This window comes from Saccopteryx bilineata, chromosome 2 (assembly GCF_036850765.1).
Source record: "Saccopteryx bilineata isolate mSacBil1 chromosome 2, mSacBil1_pri_phased_curated, whole genome shotgun sequence".
NCBI lineage: Eukaryota > Metazoa > Chordata > Mammalia > Chiroptera > Emballonuridae > Saccopteryx > Saccopteryx bilineata.
In genome coordinates, this window is record NC_089491.1 from 122,061,946 (window position 1) to 122,075,796 (window position 13,851).

Consider the following 13,851-nt stretch of genomic DNA (forward strand, 5'->3'; position numbering starts at 1 on the left):
ATGTCTAACAAGTACTTCTAATAAAAAGCAAAAAGAAAAAGCATAGCAGGTAATAAAACAATATAATTAAACCTTCATATAACAATAGCAAGGAGGGCCAAGAGAAAACCTTGCAGAGGTCCTGCTGACCCCCAGGAGTGAGGTGTTTTTTGTCAAAAAATAAAATGAGTTCCAGTTTCAGTTTTATTAACTTAAAATCATATCTGTTTGATAACCAATTTATGAAAACAAGAAAAACATACATTTGCCTTTGTTTAATGTTGCCTTACATATTTTTTAAGGTTTTATTTATTCATTTTAGAGAAGGGGGAGAGGGGGAGGAGCAGGAAGCATCAACTCCCATATGTGCCTTGAGCCTTACATATTTTTAAAATAAAAATTTTTGTACAATTGTACTCTGGATGATCAGGAGGCACGAGGACATACATGAACATTTGTACTACGCAAAGGGTTAGTAATGCAAAACACAAGCAGGGCATTAGAGGGCATTGTGGAGAGAGAGTAGAGATAGAAAGAACTTTCCAAATAAAAAGAACAATCCCTGTGTGAGGACCTTAAAGGTAATGAAGAACTTGACATATTTTAGGAACAGAGAAAAAGAGGTGTATGGCTGTTCTGTTGCAAGTGAGGGAGAAAATGAAACATGATGAGACTAGAGGGAAGGTCTTAGTGGTGAAGAGTAATAAGCCAAGATGTTGGATTTTTGTCTCAAGTGCAATGACAAGTTGTCATCAGATTTTTAGTACAGGACTCACAGTATCTGACTGCAGTTTTTAAGATTCCTTCTGGTTGAATTTTAAAGTGATGAACTTGGATAATCAAAATCAGAACTGGGGAACTTCATGCTTCAGTATTCCATTCAAGACAAGGTGGTAGTTTAGACTCCAAGGTGGCTGTGGTGTCATAGAGAAATATATGTCTATGTATAGAATAAATTTAAAATGGTAAATAAAGTGTAATTGAGAGAGATATACTGACTTTGGAATCATAAAACAAAGTGAGTGGAGAAACATTTTGGAAAGAAGAACAAGAATACAGTTATGTTTAACATTGCACTTGGCTATACAGGTCTGGACTTAGGAAAGAGTTCTACAATAGGCATACATTTAGAATCTGTTGGTATTGAGACATTATGTAAAATTATGAGAGTAAAACAGATTAAGAAGCTAGAAACTATAGATAATAGGAAAGAATGCTCAGGGTAGAACTATGGGTAATTCTAACAATTAGACCTTAAGTAGAGAAAAAAGAGCTTGAGAAAGAGAGACTACAAAACTAGGAAAAAACCAGGAGTGAAATTCTAAATGATAAGAAAAAAGGCTCAAAGAGAAAGGCATTGTTACTTGTGTTGAATTCTGTTGAGAGGTCTAAACATTCTGAGAAGCTATTCTCAGAATGGTCATTCTGAGCCACAGATTGGTCATTCTGTCTTTGGCAAGAGAAGTTTAGTAGTGCACTGAGAAAAATCAGAATGAGAGGTAGAAAAAGACAACTTTTCAAAGTATTGGTTTTGAAATATAGATAAGAGAAAAAATGGTAACTGAAGAGAGTTATTAGGTCATAGGAATTCTCCTCTGCTACTCTTCCTCCTCTCCCCACTCCCCTCCTTTTCCTCTTTCTACTTCTTCTTTTTCTTCAAGGTTTCTAGATTTACTAGAACCTTTTTTTTTTCAAATTTTTAAAATTTATTTAATCATTTTAGAAGGGAGAGAAAAAGATAGAGAAAGAGAAAGAGAGAGAGAAGGGGGGAGGAGCATAAAATATCAACTCCCATATGTGCCCTGACCTGGCAAGCCCAGGGTTTTGAACTGGCAACCTCAGTGTTTCCAGATTGATGCTCTATCCACTGCACCTTCACAGGTCAGGCTGCTAGAACCTTTTAATGATAATAAGATCTAGTAAGAAAAAGAGATAATCTGAAAAATCAAGAGTAGGAGGCTATTTACCAAAGAAAATGAGTTCTTAATAGAGGGGATGGAGAATGTCATCCGAAACGCAGGTAGAAAGATGAGTCTTAGAAAGGGAAAGGATGCTGATTCTATAGTTACAGCAATTTAAATAGGACAAATGGACACAGACAAGGTAGTTTGTGAATCTGGTCAGGGGGGGCGGAAATGAAAGCATCTGTATCTAATGGTGACTACTTGTAGAGTGAGGGCAGAGTTATTTGGAAAAATGTGGATATATTGCTGGAGAGCCCTGTTGAAATTGATAATCATGAATTTTTAATCATGTCAATTATCTTATTTATATAATTTTTTTCACCCTGAAATCCAAACTCCTTGGTATAATGGTTCTTAACTAGAGGTTTTTCCTTTTGTTGTTGTTGTATTGTTTTTTTTAGAATTACTGAGAGCTTTTTCCTGACCCACAACTTAGACCTAATGATTCAAAATTTTTGGATATGAAGACAGCTACATGTCTTTTAAAAATGTTTGTACATATTTTAATTTGTTTATAATTCACAGAAGAACTGTCTTGACATAACATGTAAAGCTCATTAGGATTAGGTTGCGTCTTACCTGTCTGTCTTCACCTCCCATGGCTCCTTGCTTTGACTCCCCATATTCCAGTTATACCAAACTACTGACCTCAAATGAAAAGCCAGACAAGTAGCACATTTTAATTACATAATAGTAATTAATTTGACATCGATATTTATAGAACACAGATCAATTCCTACATTGTTTTCTATATCTCTCCCTGGCTAAAGAGTCTGGCATGTATTATTTGGATGCCTTTGTTGAAGGCAGGCGTTCAGAACATGTAGTTATGTTACAGGAACACTGAATATGTTGGCAGCTCTGAGCGAGTACAAAAAAGAATTAACATGTCTCTTCTATGTATTCTAGAGTCAGGGCACCAGTCAAACCAAGATGGGGGGAAAATAACGCTAACCAAAAGAAAAGAAGGCCTGCCATGTATTAAGGTTCAAAGCACCAAAAGGCATGGTGGACACATGGAGACACAGGACAGAAGTTTTCAGAATGGGGAGAGACTAATTAAATGTGTCAAACATTGTAAACATTTATGTCAGACAAGAACTGAGAATTATCCATCATTTTTAGAAATACAAGAATTCTTGGTAACCTTTGCAAGAGTGGTTCTAGAGGAGTCAGGAAACAAGAGTCAGATCGACATAGGCTGGGGAAGAAATTGCTTATTAGGATGTAAATATAGTCAGTAGCAGGAGTTTTAGAGTAAAAATATAGAGGTAAAGGGATGTATGGGCTCACAGAGAGGAATTTAAGTCAAAGTGAGAAAGATTTAACTGTATATCTATAAAAATATGTATCTGTTTTAGGGTAATAGCAAGCAGGGGGGGGAGGAGAATAAGGAAGAGGATACTTGGGGGAAAGAGAATAAAAGAGGAAGATGAAAAAGAAGAAAGAAAAAAAGGAGAAGGAGAAAAAAAAGCAGGAAGAGAAAGAAGAGGAGCAGGAGGAGAAAGAGGAGGAACAGGAGGGGGAGGAGGGGAGGAGGAGGAAGAGAAGGAAGAGGAAGAAAAAGGAGAAGAAGAAGAAAGAAGGGGAAGAGAGGGAAAGATAAAAGATAACTGGTGAAACAAAGTCTTTGAGGAGAAATTTAAATTCACAGGAAAAAGCACTTTAAATAGAAAAAGGAAATCCCCTTTCATTAGGAAAAGGAAGAATGCTAAAAGGATGTAGGTAGATGAAAAACTCTAGGCACTGCGAGACAGGTGGAAAGACTGCTGTTTTATAGTCTCACCTTCCTGACCAAATAATATCTGATGTCCATAGGGTGGAGGAGAAGGCATCAGATCTGGATATTGAAGAGAAGAGAAATTTTGTAATATAGCTTTTGAGAGAAAAGTGAAAGGGAACTGGTGATGAACACGAGGAAATACAGCCTAGCAATAGCTGAGGCGGGAGACCACATAGGAAAAATCTCTCTGGTTATGTGCTTTTACTTTAGCAGCTCACAGCATATATACAGCAGATCCTATATATTATAATATATATATTTAATTTCCATGATATATAGCAATATCATATCATTGGATAGGGGCTTTTTCAAAATTATAATAAGTGCCAATTTTGATTCCACCAGTCACCACTGGCAGTATTTATCATAAGCCCCACATATGAAATGATCATGAAATGTGTCATCTACGAAATCCTGCAAATAGTGCTGTTGAAACAGATGGCACAGCTTTGCAATATAAGCAGCAATGCCCTCACCAGCTGTTGACTTTGTTTGCAAATTTTAAATCATTGAACAATGGTTGCTGGTGCTAATTAGAAGTGTATCTAAAATAATCCCACAAATTCCATAAATGATTACATGACCTAGGTTTAGAAGAGATTGGGGTAAAAAAAAAAAGTACTTTATTGTTATAAATGTTTAAGCTGCAGAGAGTTTTAGAGAATATTGCACTTATATTTGGGTGGTGTGCAACAAAATAGGTAAAAAAATTTTCATCTGTAACAGTCTGACTGTATAAATGTCTCTATTTTGCCATAAGACTCTGTGTTCACTTTGGCATCTGTGATATTTTACTTCCTTGAATGCTCTAGTTCTATTTACTTTTTTGTTTTTTTATCTTTCTATTATTTCTGAAATTTAGGGGATGGTCAAAGTTATATCCTTGGTTTTCTCTTTGTATGCTTTATTAAAGACTAATCTCTCTTGCCTTGTCCTCAACTCTTCTCTTACCTCTGTTATCAGGGAGAGGGGCAATGAAACATCAAGAACATAGATGTACAATTTAGGAGAGAGCTGGAAGTAGTGAACAGACACTGAGTTAAAGACATAATGTGTAAGTGGAAGCCATGCCCTTCTCTCTCTTCCCCATTTATCACACTTTTGCACACCCATGTAGATACATCATTAATCCTAGTAAATGATAATAATAACAGATAATTCATGACATATAGTTTTTCTATATGCTAAGCACTGTTCTAAGTGTTTTATTTTTATATTTTGACTTCATATTAAAATGTATCTTTTTAGTTTTACTTTATTTTTTAGTTGTCTTAAGATATAATTGACATACAACACTGTAAAGTTGAAGATGTACAGAATCATGAGTTGACATATATATATGTTATAAAATTATTATAAGTCTAACTAACATCTAGCCATCTCATATAGATAAAAAAAGAAAAAAAATTAAAATAATATTTTTCTTATAATGAGAACTCAGGATTTACTCTCTTAATTAATTTAAAATATACCATACAGCAGTGTTAATTATATCTTGTTGTACATTACATTTCCAGTAGTTATTTACCTTATAAATAAATTTTTTTTTCCTTTTGACCACCTTCATCCAATTCCTCTCCCCACTCTTCCATCACTGTTTTATGAATATTTTAAATGTATCAACTTATTTTATCTAACCCCCAAATTGGTGCTATTATTGTGGTTAGTTGTACACACATCAGCAGCTTCCCTTGTAGAATTTTTAAACATTTCTAAGAAAAGAGAAAGGATGTTATTGATATTTTTAAGCCTTGGCATTTCCTACATTAAGTATGTGATAGTGTATGTTTGTGGAATGGCTAACTAATACAAAGGAAATAATGCACAAAATTTAAAAATTGAAATTGATCAACTATATACTTATAAGTCTTTTTTATGTAAATTGTGTTTTGAGGATAGGATTTGTTTATTTCTCTCAAAATGCTAGATACATGGTGCTTAATGAATATTTGTTAGTTTATTGGTCAAAACCTGCCAGAGTACTATTTTACCCTAGAGAGTGGAAAACTAAGAGATATATCCTTTAATTCAAAGTTAGAATTCACTGAGTTTCAGCTGCATACCTCTCCACATACTGTGTCAGGAATTTGTCTGATTCTTTGGCTGTGATTTGACTGTAAGTAGCTGGGAGAATGGTTGCAGGTTACTGTTTCATTACCAAGGTTCCTTTTGTAGCAATGATCAATTATTTATGTTCCAGTCTGGTTTTCTTCTCTTTCAGTCATTTACCCCTCTGTCATCACTGTGTGATATTCTTTGTGTCTACTGAAAAAAACAAGTTAGATACATAAAACAACAACAACACCCTTAAAGGAAGTTATACTTTAATAAGAAACACTTTAAATGGAAGTCTGTACCATAACTAATTTGAGGAAATTATTCAATGTACAAAAGTTAAGTTTCTATTTATGGATGGCAATGCATTTATACTAGTCTATATTAGTTTAAATGAAATTGAGATACTCAGCTAAATAATACAGATAGACTTATTTTTTGTTTGGCTGTTATAAAACCATGCAATTAAAGATGTAAGAAATCTAAGGATTCCCTGGCCAGGTTGCTCAGTGGATAAAGCTGTGACCCAGGGTACCAGAGGTCGCAGGTTTGACCTACCATTAGAGCATATATGAGAAACAATCCATGAGTGCACAATTAAATGGAACAACTAAGTGAAAAAATGAGTTGATGCTTCTTTCTTCCTTCCTCTCTTTCTCTCCCCCTCTCTTTCTCTTTCTCCCAAATTAATAGAAAAATTAAAAGAAAAAGAAATATAAGAAGTATTTATTGTTCAAACAGACTTAAGGTAATTGTTTTTATGAAGAGATATTATTTGCAATTTGAATATCATATTTTTTTCTGAAGAGCAGTCAAACAATCCATGCTTATTAGTACATAACAAAATACATTTGAAATGACTTCCCAAAACAAATCTATCTCTAATTTTTTGCCAGAAAGAATATCAAATTCTTATTACAAAAAAGAAAACTTTTTTATTTTGAAAGAATTTTAATTGAGGTTTGACAACATAATTTCTACAGTTTCTCCCCACGGGGCCATATCATCACTCAGGATATGAATATATTATTTTACTTGGAGAGGTGCTATAGGCTGTTAAGCAAGTTGACATTCTTAGAATTTGAACTGGAGACAATTTGTCTCTCATGCTTTTATGATTCTGATTGTTAAATTCTCTTCTCAATTTCCTGTTCTACCTTTTTTGATACTGAGCAAAAGTGAGAAATTTTGTTGATATTGAACACCCAAGAGAAGAAAAAAAATTCTGCTATATATCAGACCATCTCCTTCAACCCTTTGGATGGGGTGAAGAATAATTTCTATAATATAGTACATGAAATGACTTATAAATATTTTCTTTATTCCCAAGTATGAAAATATCAGTAGAACAGTGATTTATAGTTTCTTAAGGAGTTTTTAGACTATTTGAGTTCTTTTATAAATTATGTCTTCTAAAAGTCAAACAAATCTCTAAATGACAAGAAAAAAATAGAAAATTATCTTTTGCAAGTTCTTTAATATTGATCTATACAGTTAAGCCCCCAAAGAAGCCTAGACATATTTCAGTTATAGATGAAAAGCCTACACCCACCCAAAAAGCAGATCCTAGATGTAACATAATTCAATTCCATAATTCACATAAACCTCCAACAAGTTGGAACTAATTTCTATATATAAATTAAAAGAACAGCAATATTCAGAGAATATCCCTTGCCTTTGAGATTCACCAACTTTCACTCTGGAATTTTTGGAGTTATTAATGGTAAAACTATAAATACATAGTAGAGGCAAATAAATCAGCCATACAGGTCAAATGATATGGAAAGATTGCCTATAAATTCATTGCTATGGAAAAGCTAATATTCTAGAACTAAATTAGAGGATTGGGCTAGAAACACTGGCCTACCCAGAATCAATTAATAGCTGTTAAACTGCTTAGTACAATTGTCTAACAAACCTATTGAAAAGCCATTAGGCAACAAGGATATCAGGAGATAGCTAACTTAATTAGTAATTAGGTTACTATAAATCATGACTTCAAGGAAATGACATTTTATATCCATTTGATTAAAACAATTCAAAGTTTGATAATACCAATTGTTGGCAAGATGTAAATCAAAAATGTCTCATACATTATTGGTAAAAGAATAAAACAGTATGATCACTTTGGAAAAACAATTTGACATTATCACAAATCTTATGACCTATCAGTCCCTCTCCTATATAAAAATTCAAGTGATACTCATTTATGTGCTACAGAAGACATGGATAAAAATGTCTATAGCAACACTGTTCATAATAACAACAAGAAAAAAAGAGTAAAAATTTGTATAAAATATAAGTGATTATTAAGAGGAGAATAGATAAAAAGAATAATTTATAAATGTGATATTGTACAGTGGTGAAAATAAATGAAGTACAACTATATATAAGATGGATTTAATCATACCTATTGTTGAGTAACAAGAAAATCTCAGAAGTTGTATATAACATGATAGTCTTTTTTTTTATTTTTTTATTTATTTTTATTTTTTTAAATTTTTATTTATTCATTTTAGAGAAGAGAGAGAGAGAGAGAAAGAAAGGGGGGAGGAGCAGGAAGCATCAACTTCCATATATGCCTTGACCGGGCAGGCCCAGGGTTTTGAACCGGCAACCTCAGCATTCCAGGTCGACACTTTATCCACTGTGCCACCACAGGTCAGGCAAGTCTTTTTTTTTAAAGTGACATAATTCAATATAAAGAACATTGCTTAAGCATAAGCTGTCTAGAATAAAACAATTATTTACAAACAAGGGAATGAAAATACAAAAGGTTGTATAACGTATAACTTGGGTTTGACCCATAAGCAGTAAGTACAAGAATAGAAAGAGTGCAGAGATATGTGTAAACAATTGTAGTTGTTCTACATTTTGTACTGGATGTTGGGTTCAGAGAAGTTTATTAGTTACTGAAATGAATGAATGAATAACTAAATAAAATAAAAGAAGGCCATGCATGGATTGGTGTTGATAGTGTGTCATGACCCATGATTTAATTCAAATCAGTATACCACAGATATGTTTAAATCCAAGCAAGAGAACAAAAGAAAATATTTTTAAAGATGTTGATTTTGTTTACTTAAAAATATTTTAAAATTTATTTGTAGATTTTAGAGAGAGAGAGAGAGAGGAAAGACAGTGAGAGGATGAAAGAGAAAGAGAGAAACATCAATCTTTTGTTTCATTTACTTGTGCGACATTGGATGCTTACTGTATGTGCCTTGACAAAGTTTGAACCCACTGCCTTGGCATATGGGCAGATTTGTCTAATTATTTTAGTTGAAGAAATGAAAGGCACAATAAATTTGTATATGCTTATGATATATGAAAAAAGAACATTTGTATATGCTTATGATATATGAAAAAAGAACATTTGTATATGCTTATGATATATGAAAAAAGAACATTTGTATATGCTTATGATATATGAAAAAAGAACATTTGTATATGCTTATGATATATGAAAAAAACATTTGAATGGGTATTTGTGTTGGGAGATTTGTAGTCTAATGTCATAAGGATAAATACTCACAAAAAATTACAAGATGTGTGGCACTCATTTAGACACCTGACTCTTCTAAATCCAAATTTTATTAGAATTTTATTTTGGATGAGAGAATGGGCAGGGATGTTCCCTGTGAGAAATGATAGATGACTTTTCTCTAACATAATGTATGGCTCATTCTGTCATCAGGCATTGATTCTGCCATGTGATAGTATTAAATTTTTGTCTTTTAATGATTATTTTGTTTCATATAACTTTATGTCATCTCCTCCACAACTCTTTCTATCATATATAGATTTTTTTTTCTTTCAGCCTGCTTAAAGAGCAACGGCAGTGTGTGTGAAGGTGACATTATAAGTATGACCGGTAATAAACAATCAGAATCCGTGGTTACACAGACTAAATGAAATAGAAAAACTGGTCATTCACTTTATGTAATTTTTATCATCTTAATCTGGACAATTTAAACTTGTAAACTCTAAGCTTAGAGCCATATTTTAATAAAGGTGGTTGTGTTCTTCATAACTAAAGTTCAGACCCTCTAGCCTCCCATGTTGAGTGAGAGGAAAGTCCAGAGCAGTCAAAGTTTATGGCTGGAACAGACCTCAAATAAGGTGTCACAAGTTTTAGGGTCTGGGGTGTATGCACGTGTGTCTGTGCATGTTAGAATTTTTGTGGGGAGGAACACTACAGATATAGCTCAGAATACTAATAAAGACCTTTGCAAACTTTGCCCAAATAACTGTATCTATAGAAACCGAACAGCACTTTTTTGTTTCTTTCAGGCCCTATTACAAATTATGAGATTTTAAAAATTTTCTTTATATTTGTTTTTTTGTTAGTGTTCTTTATACGCATCCTGGCACCCCAGGGTAGAGGCTACGATTCGCCACTGCATTGCATGTGTTTTGGTGCCAACACTAAGGCCAGGCAGTAAATATTTGCTGAATGATTGACTAGGCTCCCATTAGGCAATGAGACTGCTTTAGCAATCAGTCCTCTTAAATGGCATTATTTACTTGCTGAAAATGAGCTTTCCACATTGGCTCAGCTCTTTAATTTACATAGGCCCATTGCCACTCTCCGGTGACACAGATCTCTTTCTGAGCACTCTGTAGCTTTTCTGACCTCATTCTCACATCAAGGCATGTTGAAAACTGCATCCATTTCCATTCAGCAGACTGCCTTGCCCTGCCCCTAGCTCTAAATGCAAATCTTTGATTCTTTCCTATAGATCTAACGTGCCCCAACCTGATCTGTAATTCCATAAAGTCCTGAGTTTTGGATTATAAATAGGGCTGTACTCAAGTGGAGTCTTGTCTGCCTATTTACTAGACTGCTTTTGAGATTGTTAAAACCCAAGTAGCCAGGGGAGAGATGGAAACTTAATTTATTTCAGGCTTCAATGCCTGGAGGCAAGACAGACTCTTAGTTTCCCATGAGCAGACTACTAAATGTTTTCAACTTTGGTGAGCAGGAAAGACTTTGTGTACAGGTCATACAGAGATTTTCCAAGTACAGATCATACACAAATAACAGTTACCTGTCAAAAACTGAATGAGACCCACCTACCCTGGGAGTTGGGCAATTCTTTGCTTGTTCAATACTTTAATCCTTAACTCAGTTAAACAGAGGCCCTGGCATACATAACAGAAAGTACAGCAAACACTTCATGTGCCAAACATGATGGGATGTTTGCCTGCTTGCCTCTGCCCTCACCTTCACCAATCCCTATTGGAATAACAAGTTTGAAAGTTTTTTCTGTTGTCTTGGAAGCTGTTACTGTTGAGACAGAAAGCTATAATGACAGTCAATGGAATTGTTATGCAAGGCTGAAATCAGTTGTTCAGAAGAAGAAATCTCAGGCTAGAATTAAATTTGAAATTGTCATGTGTTAAGTGTCTTAATTTAAAAGAATTACTATTTTGGATCCAGCCATCTGGTTCAGTGAATAGAGTATCAGCCCAGCATATGGAGGTCCCAGGTTCAATTCCCAGTCAGGGCATACAAGGGAAGCAACCATCTGCTTCTCTTCCCATCCCTCTCCCACTTCTCTCTCTCTTCCCCTCTTGCAGCCAGTGGCTTGATTGTTTCGAGCTTTAGTCCCAGACACTGAGGACAGCTCAGTAGATTTGAATGTTAGCCCCAGAAAGGGGTTGCTGGGTGGATCCTGGTCGGAGTGCATGTGAGAATCTATCTCACTATCTCCCCTCCTCTCACTTATAAATAAATAAATAAATAAATAAATAAATAAATAAATAAATAAATAAATAAGGAAGGAAAGAAAGAAAGAAAGAAAGAAAGAAAGAAAGAAAGAAAGAAAGAAAGAAAGATTTTGTCAACCATGTAGCAGGAAAAATGTGTATCATGAACAATTCAATTTAATTAAGATCAATAATTATTTATGAACACTGATCACGAAGGCTTAAACGGGACTACATGGTAGAAATTGAACAAGAAGAGTATCAGCTTTTGTCTTTAAAAACTCTATAGTTTAAATGATTTACACAACCAGTGATTAACAGAGACCAGCCTATAATAGATAATAATAAATCTTGTGTTGTTATTATTAATTGGCAAGTATTATATTACTGATATGTGTCAAGTATTAAAGAATAGACTAAATATTTTTATTATACCTAAGGGAGGCTTAATATTTTTATTATACCTAAGGGAAGCAATATAAGAACTAATTCTTGGATAGTAGGAAGCAGGGTGGGACATTTAGACAGAGTGAATGGCAAATACACAGCACCCATGGCATAAAATAACGTGCCAGTTCAGGGTAAGAAGTATTCTCGTCTTTCTTGGCTGGCCAGGGTATATTTGGTAAAAGAACTGTCCACAGTAGTCCAGTCAAGACCTAGTTGTCCTTTCTAGGTCTAGACCAGACCAGGATAGCTTGAGGGAGTGTAGCCAGAGGAGAATTTGAAACAGTAAAAGAATGTTGCCAAAGTAAGCAGAAAGCAATGCCAATGGTCAAGTTTGAAGAGCCAGTTGATGCTGTGGCTAGTATAATAAATAATGCAATGAAAAGGTAATAGAGATTAGAAGCAGGTTCAAATACAGACCTAGAAATAAGTTGGGGTAAAGAGCATTTCATTTGGATCGTTCTTAATGGCCACACTAAAAATAAATATGAGACAAGAAGGAAAAGGACTGTTAGGAAACATTGCAAAATCCAAGTAAATAAAGACTTGAAAAAAAAGAGTGGTACTAGAGTGAAGTGTGATAAAAGTTTAGGAGGTGAAATGTGTCACACTTGCTAACCAATGGAATACGAGATTGAGAAAATAGGTATAGAAAATGCTTCTGTGGTGCTCACGGACAACACATTGGCAGAGTGTGGGATGTACATTGAACTCATGAGGGATAAAATGTTGACCCAATATATATCCCCAAAACTCAGAAACATTGATACGTAAAGACACATGCAGCCCCATGTTTATTGCAGCATTGTTCACAGTGGCCAGGACATGGAAACAACCAAAAAGCCCATCAATAGATGACTGGATAAAGAAGATGTGGCACATATACACTATGGAATACTACTCAGCCATAAGAAATGATGACATCGGAACATTTACAGCAAAATGGTGGGATCTTGATAACATGATACGAAGCGAAATAAGTAAATCAGAAAAAAAACAGGAACTGTATAATTCCATACGTAGGTGGGACATAATAGTGAAACTAAGAGACATTGATAAGAGTGTGGTGGTTACGGGGGGAAGGGGGGAATGGGGGAGGGAAAGGGGGAGGGGGACGGGCACAGAGAGAACAAGATAGAGGGTGACGGAGGACAATCTGACTTTGGGTGGTGGGTATGCAACATAATTGAACGACAAGATAACCTGGACTTGTTATCTTTGAATATATGTATCCTGATTTATTGATGTCACCCCATTAAAAAAATAAAATTATATAAAAAAAAAAAATGTTGACCCAATAGCTAGAACACATGAGTCTGAGAATCAAAGGGTAGAAGTAGCATTAGCTTCTCTCATTGTCATTCTTAATGACTAACCCATTTTAGGGCTGATATTTCTCATCATTTCAATGTTAGGTTCTGCCAAATTAGAGATCCAAATACACAGTAGTGGATGCTTCCATTAGTGAACATAAAAGGGATCTATGCAACTTGAAGCTAGGAAACTAGCAGTCCTCCTGCTAGTTTTCCTGAGGCAAAAATTTAGGGGGAAATGACCCTGATAATAAATAAAAGTGGAATGTGATTAGTTCCAAAACAGAAAAATATAAAAGAATATTATGGTTATCTAGAAGATTGGAATATTTGCTAAGATTCAGAAATGCAACAAAAAAGGCCTAAAATGGATAAGGCATAAAGGTAAATAGGGACAAATAGCTCCAGAAAGCTCCATATTATGTTATTATATGAAAATCTTTACAAATACCCTTTAGAAAGTGTTTCCATTGGATAAATAAAGCTGCATCTGTACACAATGTAGTTATATTTTATTGGATTTGGTGATACTGTATAATAATTTTTAATAATAGTATAGAAAAGAGATAACTGCTGGTAGCAAAATTCAAACACTTCT